Source organism: Euphorbia lathyris, chromosome 4 (genome assembly GCF_963576675.1).
Source record: "Euphorbia lathyris chromosome 4, ddEupLath1.1, whole genome shotgun sequence".
In the NCBI taxonomy this organism is placed as follows: domain Eukaryota; kingdom Viridiplantae; phylum Streptophyta; class Magnoliopsida; order Malpighiales; family Euphorbiaceae; genus Euphorbia; species Euphorbia lathyris.
In genome coordinates this window covers 47734815-47745657 of record NC_088913.1, presented here as the reverse complement: position 1 = coordinate 47745657, position 10843 = coordinate 47734815, and the positions used below count along the sequence as shown (strand labels likewise).

General features: G+C 31.9%; 1 long non-coding RNA gene across 1 annotated transcript; it reads left to right on the top strand.

Moving 5' to 3' along the window:
- Positions 1-5749: 5749 nt before the first annotated feature.
- Positions 5750-7334, top strand: LOC136226980 (uncharacterized). Its single transcript, XR_010687938.1, has 2 exons — positions 5750-5933; positions 6541-7334. It is a non-coding gene; the product is annotated as an uncharacterized lncRNA (long non-coding RNA).
- The last annotated feature ends 3509 nt before the right edge of the window (positions 7335-10843 follow it).

Here is a 10843-nt window from a genome sequence, read left to right as displayed (position 1 = left end):
AATATAAATACCCAATTTGAACGATTAAAAGTGATAATTTTCAAGTAGTGGCTAATTTGGATGCATTCTAAATGAATGCACTTCAAAATAAATTGAAATCGAAAAAAATAAATGAATATGCTTCGTGCATTAAAAAAAATTCAGTATATATTTCGATTACGTAATAAAGTGATAACTAAACACATAAGAAGACGTCTTCTAATTGGCATACGATTAACATATTAAATTAGCAAAAGCTAATTATAACAAGATAATTAACCATTTTTTGTCTCAATTTTATATTTTTTTCAATTTTATTTGAATTGTTATTTTTTAATATCAAATGCTAATCCCGAAATAATATGTAATTTGAAGACATTAAATATAACGTTATGTCCTATTAAAAAAATGCATTTAAAATAATTTTTAAAACCAATAAAAAAATACCACTGCCCGGTTTCAAACACAGGACCATATGACTTTTACGGTAGTTGCTAACGAGTTGATTTACGAACAATTACTGATGTAGTTGATAATTAATATTCTTTTATCGTGCTTATAGAATAAACTGCAAAAAAATATGAATATTTTCTTAACCAATGTTTGTCTTTAAGTTACAGATATTTCATTTTGTATTGAAATGAAACCAATTGCTGATTTTTTTGAAAAAAAAATTTAACCATTCATGTTCTCAAACATTTATAAATTTTTAAGTTTATGTACAAAAAATAATAATGTCCATGTAATACCGAATATTAATTCATAAAAAAATAAATACATTTAATATCAAATTATAATTTGCAAGTAATACCTGAGTTGAATGAATTATAAATTAATGCATTAAAATAAACTACATATAAACAAGATGTTTAATTAATTAACAAAATAATTTGAATATAAATACCCAATTTGAACGATTAAAAGTGATAATTTTCAAGTAGTAGCTAATTTGGATGCATTCTAAATGAATGCACTTCAAAATAAATTGAAATCGAAAAAAAAATGAATATGCTTCGTGCATTAAAAAAATTCAGTATATATTTCGATTACATAATAAAGTGATAATTAAACACATAAGAAGACGTCTTCTAATTGGCATACGATTAACATATTACATTAGCAAATGCTAATTATAACAAGATAATTAACCATTTTTTGTCTCAATTTTATATTTTTTTCAATTTTATTTGAATTGTTATTTTTTAATATCAAATGCTAAACCCGGAATAATTTGAAGGCATTAAATATAACGTTATGTCCTATTAAAAAAATACATTTAAAATAATTTTTAAAACCAATAAAAAAATACCACTGCCCGGTTTCGAACACAAGACCATATGACTTTTACGATAGTTGCTAACCAGTTGATCTACAAACAATTACTGATGTAGTTGATAATTAATATGATTTATCGTGTTTATAGAATAAACTGCAAAAAATATGAGACTATTACGAAAAAGAGAGCAGTGTTGGGGTCGGACACGGGTTGGCTCGTTTAGAGCACCACACTGACCATTACTGTAGACCATTTTAGTGATATGCTATTCGAATTAAATGATAACACGTGTTCCCAAAGTCAGATTGAAATGATCGTCTTTGCAAATCGAACGCCATACTTTCCGATTGAATTTCTAGAGAAATTTTCCACGATTGAAACCTAACTTTTACCGGCGACTCGCGTCGATTGTTCCTTTCCACTATACATATTTTTTTTCATCCTTACTTTCGAAAGCTTCAAATTTCAAGCTCTAATGGCTAAAACAAGACAGAGTACAACTGATTCACGAAGCAAGGCGAAGCAGACATTGCAACCTAAGAGGAAGAACAAGGCTGTAAAAAGGCTTAGCACTTGCAATGCCGGAACCTCTAGTACCAGGGATAAAGTGGCGAAGCTGGATAGTATGCATATGCTCAAAGGTATGGCCGTTGATATCGAATCCTTGAAAAACATCGATTTTGATGTGTCTCCTTACATTGAGGATTTAAAATTGAGCAAACGGTTGACTCTTAAAGTCAACACATACGATGAATTAGTTAAGGAATTCTATAGAAACCTTCATAGGAATACTAAGGGCACAGAGATATCTTCTAGTGTCAAAAATGTTAAGATCAAAATGGACAGTGCTTTGTTAAATCAACTTTTTGATATGCCTTCTGTTGAGGATGGGTTTTGCATTAAAAACCCAGCTGATAAAAAAATAGAATGGGAGGGGTATAATGATACTCATTTCAAAAATGAAGTCCTACACAAGTCTGGTTTACCCCTTGCCACGACAAACATGACGGCTCATGCCCGATTTTTACATCAAGTGGTTATAAAGACAATGCTACCTAAGTATGGTAGCAGGGAAAAATGCTCATTAGCCAAAAGGATTATTTTGTGGCATTTGTTAAAGGGGAAACAAATGAATTTTGCTCAACAGATTATCTATCACATCCTGAACAGGTTCAGAGCGGTTAAGAAAGACCGTCAAAGGAAAATCCATCTACCTTATGGTAATCTTTTGATGGTAGTCTTTGAACATTACAATGTTCCTGTGACTGGGAGGGATAACCGGTCAGTCAATACAAATGTCATGGATGCTCTATACTTGTTAAGTATGGCAATTATGACGAGTAATAGAGGCTGGATCCTTTCCAAATTTGTCAGAGCTGAAGATGAAATTGTTTTTGATAAAAAAAAACATATTTAAGGAACTTGGGGAATGACGGAGAGGATGTTGAGGTTGAGCTGGAAGGTGATGACATAGAAAGTCTAGATGTTGGGATGGATTGTTTTGATTTTGAAGATGAAGATGTTGGGATGGGTGGTGTGGAGATGGAGGGTGCAGAGGTTGAGGTAGAGGCTGATGAGCCAAGACCCGAAGAGTCTGACAAAGAAGAGGAGGATAAGTATGAGATTGTTTTTCGGAAGGTGGAGCAGCCAGAAAAGGAGAAAACAATGGAGGAAGAAGTTGATGGTGACAGCAATGTTCGGGCATTGGTAGTTTACGTTGGAGCTGAACTACCGACACCCTCTTGTCCAATGAAGAAGCTTCTGATTTTAGACTTGAATGAGGTACTTATATGCTCGCGAACCGGTCTCTGTCGCCCACATATCACTCCATTCATGAAATTCTGTTTTGATAATTTTATGATTGCAATTTGGTCATCAAAGATGAGGTATTTTTCACATTCTTCTAAGGTTCATTGAATTCTAAACATTTGATTACATTCTTCTTAAGTTCATTGAATTTTTTATAATTTTAGTGTCTTCTTATTTGTTTTCCAGGAAAAACATTGACAAGATTCTTCCAAATATTAGAAGATCATTGGCTGATGAAGTTCAAATGTTGTTTGTTTGGGTTAGACAATTGTTTCCAACTTTTAGGATTCTTTTCCGTTCCATAATCAATTATTGAAATATTCAGTTTTCTTATATTATAGTTTACTACACTGTTTGATTTTCAGGGTCAAGAGCATTGTGTTGTAACAAATGTCACATTTGGCCCCCGTGATAAAAAATTTATAATGTTTAAAGATTTGAAGCATGTTTGGGATAGCTATCCACAATTCAATGCTTCAAATACTGTGTTGATAGATGATTCACCATACAAGTCACTACTAAATTCTGTAAGTGTACCATCTTTATTATAATTACCCTATATTATGATGCATTATAATTTCATTTGTTGGATTTTGTAGCCAAACAATTTCATCTTCCCCACAACATTTGATTCAAGGAACAGATGGGACAAATATCTAGGTAAAGCTTCGTGTCAATATCTATGTACTTTATTTACCAAAATGTTCATCTAACTAAAATAATGCAATTTGCAGACCCAAATGGAGGTTTTGTAAACTATTTGGAAAGACTATCAAGCGCACATAACGTTGCAGAATTCATCCAGAGGGAACGAATCGGTCAAGATCCCATTCGAGAGGATGATCGGCGAATGGCTAAACTGCAGCAAGCTATAGATTATGCTATGGCATATGGAAGATGATTGTTTTCCAAGTCGTTTGGTGATACTGTTTGTATATTTTCTAAGTAAATTTTGTGAATTGTAGGTACATTTGGTGTAAAAAATTACTTTAAAAAAATGTAAATATATATTTTGACAAACAGTAAATAGATATTTTTGACAAACTGTGTGGAAACAATTGTTTCGGCGATTAGTCTGTGTTGCAAATTTATGTTTGTTTAATTATCATTTGGTTGTTTCAATTTCGACAAGCTGTGTTAAACACAAGTTTATAACAGTTTGTATATATGAATTATTCCATAGAAGACATCTTCTTTACATTCTATTTTAAGATAATGAATGTGGAGAATAAATCATATGTAGTAATTAACACATAAGAAGACATCTTCTTTTGAGAATGTATTCTATACGCTTAAAGGTAACACCAAATTATAATACATCATTTTTTTTGTTTTATATTGTTTACTTATCACAAATATTTACTCATATCGAAATGACACAGATGACTGGAATTTTGGCTATGCTTCATATTTTATTGATAATAAGACAACCTCTTATGTATATTCTCTTATATGATATCGAAACAATATTTTTTACATTGCATTTTCAATCCATTTATTTATCAATGAGGATTAAAATAGAGTGGTAAACGATTAATCTAATACTAAGATTAATTCTGGTCGAATATAGGCTGCCTGAGATTAATTCTGATCACTTTGAGACTGCCTGAGATTGATTCCGGTCGAAAAAAGTCTGCCTGAGGTTGATTTAGCGTCATCAATGGCTGCCATGAGAGAGAAACCGTATTCCTTTGGTTGCACAATTCAACGTTATGCATTAATTTGAAAAGAGAAAGAGAATATGATATTAATTGATGAAAGAGAATTCGTTTTTTAAAATGCACAAGGTTTTAAATTACAACCTACATGTCAGCAGGTAAAAGCCTTTTTAATATTAAATGTCAACTTAAATTATGGACCATTAGATCTTGATCCAATGGATATTAAACACTCACTATGTATGGAGATAATTTAGTGCTCACCATTGAAGACAACCCTATATATATATATATATATATATATATATATATATATATATATATATATATATATATATATATATATAATCAGATTAAAGTCAGGCTAAACCCGTTCCAGTTTTTTTTTTTTTAATCAAAATTGCTTGTCATTAAACTCAAGAATTCGTTACATCAGATACAGCCATGAATCTCACAAACTGAGGGGCTGAATCCCAAAAACGTGGACTAGGCCAGTTAAAAGAATCTTTCACGAGTCTATCCGCAACAGCATTTGCTTGGCGTTGAACATATGCAACAGTGGGGTTGTGGCATAGCTCCGCGACAGCACGACACCTTAGAATAATACTCGCGAGCTCTGAGTTGTTACGAGAGGTGTTATAGAACGCGTCCACGACATTCTTCGCGTCCAGTTCAATAGTGGTGATTTGCATATCCTGCCCATGTGCCCAGCTGAGTGCTTCGTATAGGCCGACTGCTTCTGCAATCTGCGAAAGGCCACATAATTAATGTAAATTAATAAGATATTAATTTTAGCATATAGTTATATATGTAAGACTAAATTTTGGTTATGTTAATTTAATTTTGTATTGTGAATATAAATGAATTAGATTAATTTATATTAGAATTTACAAAATTAATTAATTAGAATACAAGAAAGATAATGGGTAGTTAATATTTGAAAAATAAATACCCACTCTCTCTTCCCTATATGTAAACATTGGCCCCTCTCTCTCTCTCAAATGTGTGATTTTGTTTATAAAGAAGAAAAAGCTACAGAAAGTTTAAAAGCTTGGAGCTTTTTTGCACAAATCAATCCAAAGATCATGGTGATCATTGCTAGCACATCAGAGATTCAGTTGTTGTTTCTGTGTGTGAAATTGTAGAGGAAGTTCGCTTTTCGACTCCTCAAACTCGCATCAAATGGATCGACTCTTGTTCTATGGTGTTTGGTAATAATTCTTTTAATACGTTCTTTAATATATATGTGTTCTTGTGTGTTTATAAAATGTTTCCACCTAGTTTTCTATGATTAAAACCCTTCAGGATGAAGTACTCTTATTTCACATTGATATCTGGATACATGCTTGCATTCTGCCTAGTGGATTCATGTCTGAAAAATTACTTATGGCTATTGGTAATCATATTGGGAAGTTTATTATCTTTGGCCCTAATAATTTCTAAGAGATTTGGAGAGAGTTCATGTGCATTAGAATTTCATCGGATGTTAGGAGGCTGCTGGAGAGAAGAATGGAGTTAAAAATACAAACTAGATAAAAAAATTTGGATCGATTTCAAATATAAGAGAATTAAATGCTTCTATTTTATTTGTGGGTTGTTTGATCATACAAAAATCACTTGTTCTAAAGTCTATGAATCAGAAAATGGGGAAGTTACTAAGTCATATGGGATTAGAATGATAGCAAAGGTTGGTCGAAAGTAGACACCTAAGGGTGCAAGGTGGCTGGTGAGTGACGATGGTGCAAGGACCGGTAGTGGATTTCAGTCAATGTTGATTAACGGTTCAATAAGGTTGAATCATAACTCTCAATTTTGTAGTGGCATGATTCGTGGAGACAGGGACTGATCTGTAGTGGGAGCAATGGGGGCACTTGCCCCTACTGAGATCTGGGAAAAAATAATACACTAGGTAATTTGATTTTGAATCCTTGAATTCTGCCCCCCTCAAATCTGTCATTGATGCTTGTTGAAGGTCTTGTTTTGCGATAGGCAGGAGATGAGGACTCAAATGTCCTGTTTTTTAGCTTTCAATTAGACAAAACGACGTTGTTGGAACGACGTCGTTTTGTCTAATTGAAAGAAAAAAAATAGGACATTTGAGTCCTCTTCTCTTGGCAATTCTGTATCTCGCCAAAATCCCCAATTCCATTTATCTCACCCTAATCCGTCGATCTTAGTTCCATTACTACATGTGCTTGCTGATCTTCTCTTTCCATCCAACGTCCGGCCATCATCCCCTCTCCTCATTCGTTCGTTCCGTCTCTGCCTCCTTCAACTTGAAGGATTGAATTGAAGCCCCATCTTGTATGCTGCTATTCAAGAATACGCCGAAGAAGAAGGTTGAATGGAATTTTGTTGCTATTATCTTCAATTATGTTAATTAATCTGTTGTTAATTGATTTTTGTTGTTAGTGGTTGGACAATTGGTTGTTAGTCTGGTGTTAATTAATCGGCTGGACAATTGGCTGTTAATCTGCTGTTAATTAATTGGATGGACAATTGATTTTTGCTGCTTGTGTTAATTAGTCTATATAGCTTTTTCCAGACATATATGTATTTGTTTATGGTAGAATGTTTAAAAATTAGAACCTTCTTTTGAGGTTGTTATGTTAGTTGATTTGAGTTTTATTTTGATATTTTATTGGTGATTAGTAAGTTATTATGTAATTCTGAATTCCGCAACAATATTGTAGACATAGTAAATTGTGTTAATTATATTCTTCAATTAGTTTTTCAAGTTTAAGGATATAGTAAATTGTGTTAATTATGTTCTTCATCGTGAAGAATTAGTTTTTCAATTATGCTCTTGAACTCTCTGCCAATTATAATTGACCATTGAATTTTTAAGAAATGTATAACAGATCGTTTCAAAAAAGAAAAAGAAATGTATAACAGATAAACCAATTATAGCACTAAGATATTATATGACATTTAAACTTTATTTTGTGTCAATTTTAACTTAAATTCATAAACGTATATACAGTTTAACTTATTATATGTTTAAGTTTAACTAAACTTATAAACTTAACTAATTTATTCTCTAATGCATATTATGAAAAAAAAAATACTTCGCTAGAAAAGAGTCGATCAATGAACAACAAGCAATTAGAAATAATGTTAATGCAAGATAAGGACAATATTCTTCAAGTTTAAAGATATAGTTTGCCCCCACTATTTAAAAAATTTGGATTCGTCCCTACGTGGAGATGTTACCTTGAATCAAGGAGAAGAGTCAGGGTTACTCAAATGGTAATTCACGAAATAAATGAAAGGAATATTGAAAACATTAAGACATTTAATATTGTTTTAAATGAGCAGGTGGTCACATTGGACTAAAAATGTAGAAGAATAGAGGAATCATTCAAGGAGTGGACATTTTCGAAAATTAAAAAAGAAATGGAAGTGGGCTCAAAAAACAGGTCAAAAGCATGCTCTGCTGGATAGGCCCATCTATCATCACCTGCAGGTTGGGTAACCCACAGTCAGTTCGTATTCTATTGGATCTTGTCCGGGTTAATAAGCCTGTGAAAGGAAATTATTTTCCTTGTGTTGGAGAAGCTCTAGGGATTCGGAAAGCAATTAGTTGATTAAAGAGCAAGGGAGTTGATGGGTGTATTGTCGAAATAGATGTTAAAGTTGGTGACCGATCTTGCTCAACCTTTTTTTCGATCTCCTTATGGTATGGTGTTAGATGATTGTAGGAGGTTGGTAGGTTCTTTTAATGATGTTTATATCAATTATGTTAATCATTCTGCAGATAAAGTCGTTCAAACTAGATCAAGACTTATGCAGTGGTCTTCTAGACCTCCAGATTTTATTGTTCTAACTTTGTATTTTGATTCCGATTAATATATGGTTTTCTTTTTAAAAAAAGTACATTATATAATAAAAAAACATTGCCTAAAATTTCTCAAACTCGGACTGTATGCTTACGAAGAGTATGCTCAAAATCATGTACAAATTCGTAATAGGTCAATGAATCAACAATTACAAACCGATTTAAGAGCGTTTGGTTCAAGCTTCGGAATCAGAATCGAAATAACTATTTATTTGTTTTGTTTGGTTTTTAATCCGGAATCGAAATCTAATTACATTTAATGTTGTTTGGTTCAAATTTCGGAATTGGAATCAAAATCAAAGTGAAACAAAATTAAAATTTATTTATTTCAAACTAATAAAAAAATTCATTAAATAATACAATAAAATATTACATTAATATATGAATTAATAAATTTAATATATCTTAAAAAGAATCACATGTAGAAGAATTAATATGAATTAATATACACATAGCTCTATTATTTTATCTATAAAAGCATATATGGTAGTTTTTTTTAGTGGAAGCAATTGATATGGTTTTATTATAATGTATATAAAACGTGGTTTCTTAAAAAAAATGCACAAAAAAACGTGAGTTTCTTAATTCTCAAATGGAATGTGAATACAAGTTGATTAATGGGAAGGGATGATGAAATCAATAATTCTAGAGACGAGGGAATGTGATTTTCATTGCTAAATTAAATTGATAAAACTAAATATTAAGAAAAGTAACGAATTCTTTTCATTCTCATTCTATACCATAAATTTATCAAACCAAACACTCCCCAAAAGATATTTGACACGGTCATGAAAAATAAGAAAGTGATAAAATTGATGTAGTATTTTCTTATATAAATTTTGAAAGATGAATTTTATCTTAGTTTTATTGAACTTTATTTTTAATTTTTTATATAATTGATTAATTAATTAATCTAATAAAATTTAATATTAAAACATTAATTGAATCCTACAAATTTTTAACCTAGTTCACACTTTGATACTTAGTTTATATTTTGTCCTAAAAATATATCAGGAATAACGATGATCAGACCATTTAGTATATTTTACCGGCTAATGATCAGCCAATACGAGTTTCATGAGTTAATTACATCAATGATATCTGAACTTTAGTATCATTCACACTTTGACACCTGAATTTTATTTTATCCTAAAAACATAACTCAAGTAAAGGTGACTAAAAAATTTAGTTCATTTAATCGGTTAGTGACCGGGTAACGTGAGTTTGACCATTTTAAACTAAACATTGGACTCATTATACACTCAATTAACATAAAATTACAATCATATCATTTTATATATATATATATATATATATATATATATAGAGAGAGAGAGAGAGAGAGAGCGCTAAGTGGTAGTATTGTAATTTTATGTTAATAGATTATTTGATGAGTCTCAATTATTAATTTAAAATGGTCAAACTCGTGTTGACAGATCACTGATCGGTCAAATGTGCTAAAATGTTAACTTTACTTGAGGTATATTTTTTGAATAAAATGAAATCTAAGTACCAAAGTGTGATTTAAGATAAAATTCAGAACCATCAATGTAATTTACTTGTGAAACTCGCATTGACCGGTATTGTGAAACTCGCATTGACCGACCATTACCTGATAAAATATACTAAATTGTCCGATCATCATTACTTCATATATATTTTTTATGATAAAATGTAATTTAAATACCAAAATGTGAAGGGTAAATTCCAAAAACAATGGTTTGTTTTTACAAAAAAAAAAGGACTGTGTTATACGCCGTTACCCGAAAAACGGAAAATGGCTTAACACCGTTAAAAGTGCTGACGTGGCAAGGGGTAAAATTGGAAAATCGATTTTTTTTTTATTTTTTTTATTTTTTTCCCTTTTCTCTCTCCTCCTTCTTCTCTCTCCTCCTTCATCTTCTTCCTTCTCCCTTCTTCTTCCTTCTCTCCTCCTCCTTCTTCCTTCTTCCTTCTCTAACATGTCAGGCAGATCTGTTGTATGTGAGCGATCCGTGTGAGCATCATTCCAGAGATAACGAGGACGATTTGGGGATTTATAGAGGAGTATTTAAAGGATTTATGAAATCAAGAACGAGAGCTTTTCTGATTCGACGGCGGGCAGAGCTTGAGAAAAGAGTAAGGTGTCCTTATTGTGGATTCCGCGTGTGGAGTATGAATTCAGCAGGGCTTATCCCGAAGAGCACGTCAAGACGGTTAGGGTCACGCGAGGGTGGATTGGAATATTTTGTGTGTTTGAATGGGCATTTGTTCGGGACTTGTTGGCTTGTGCCGCTGTCGTCG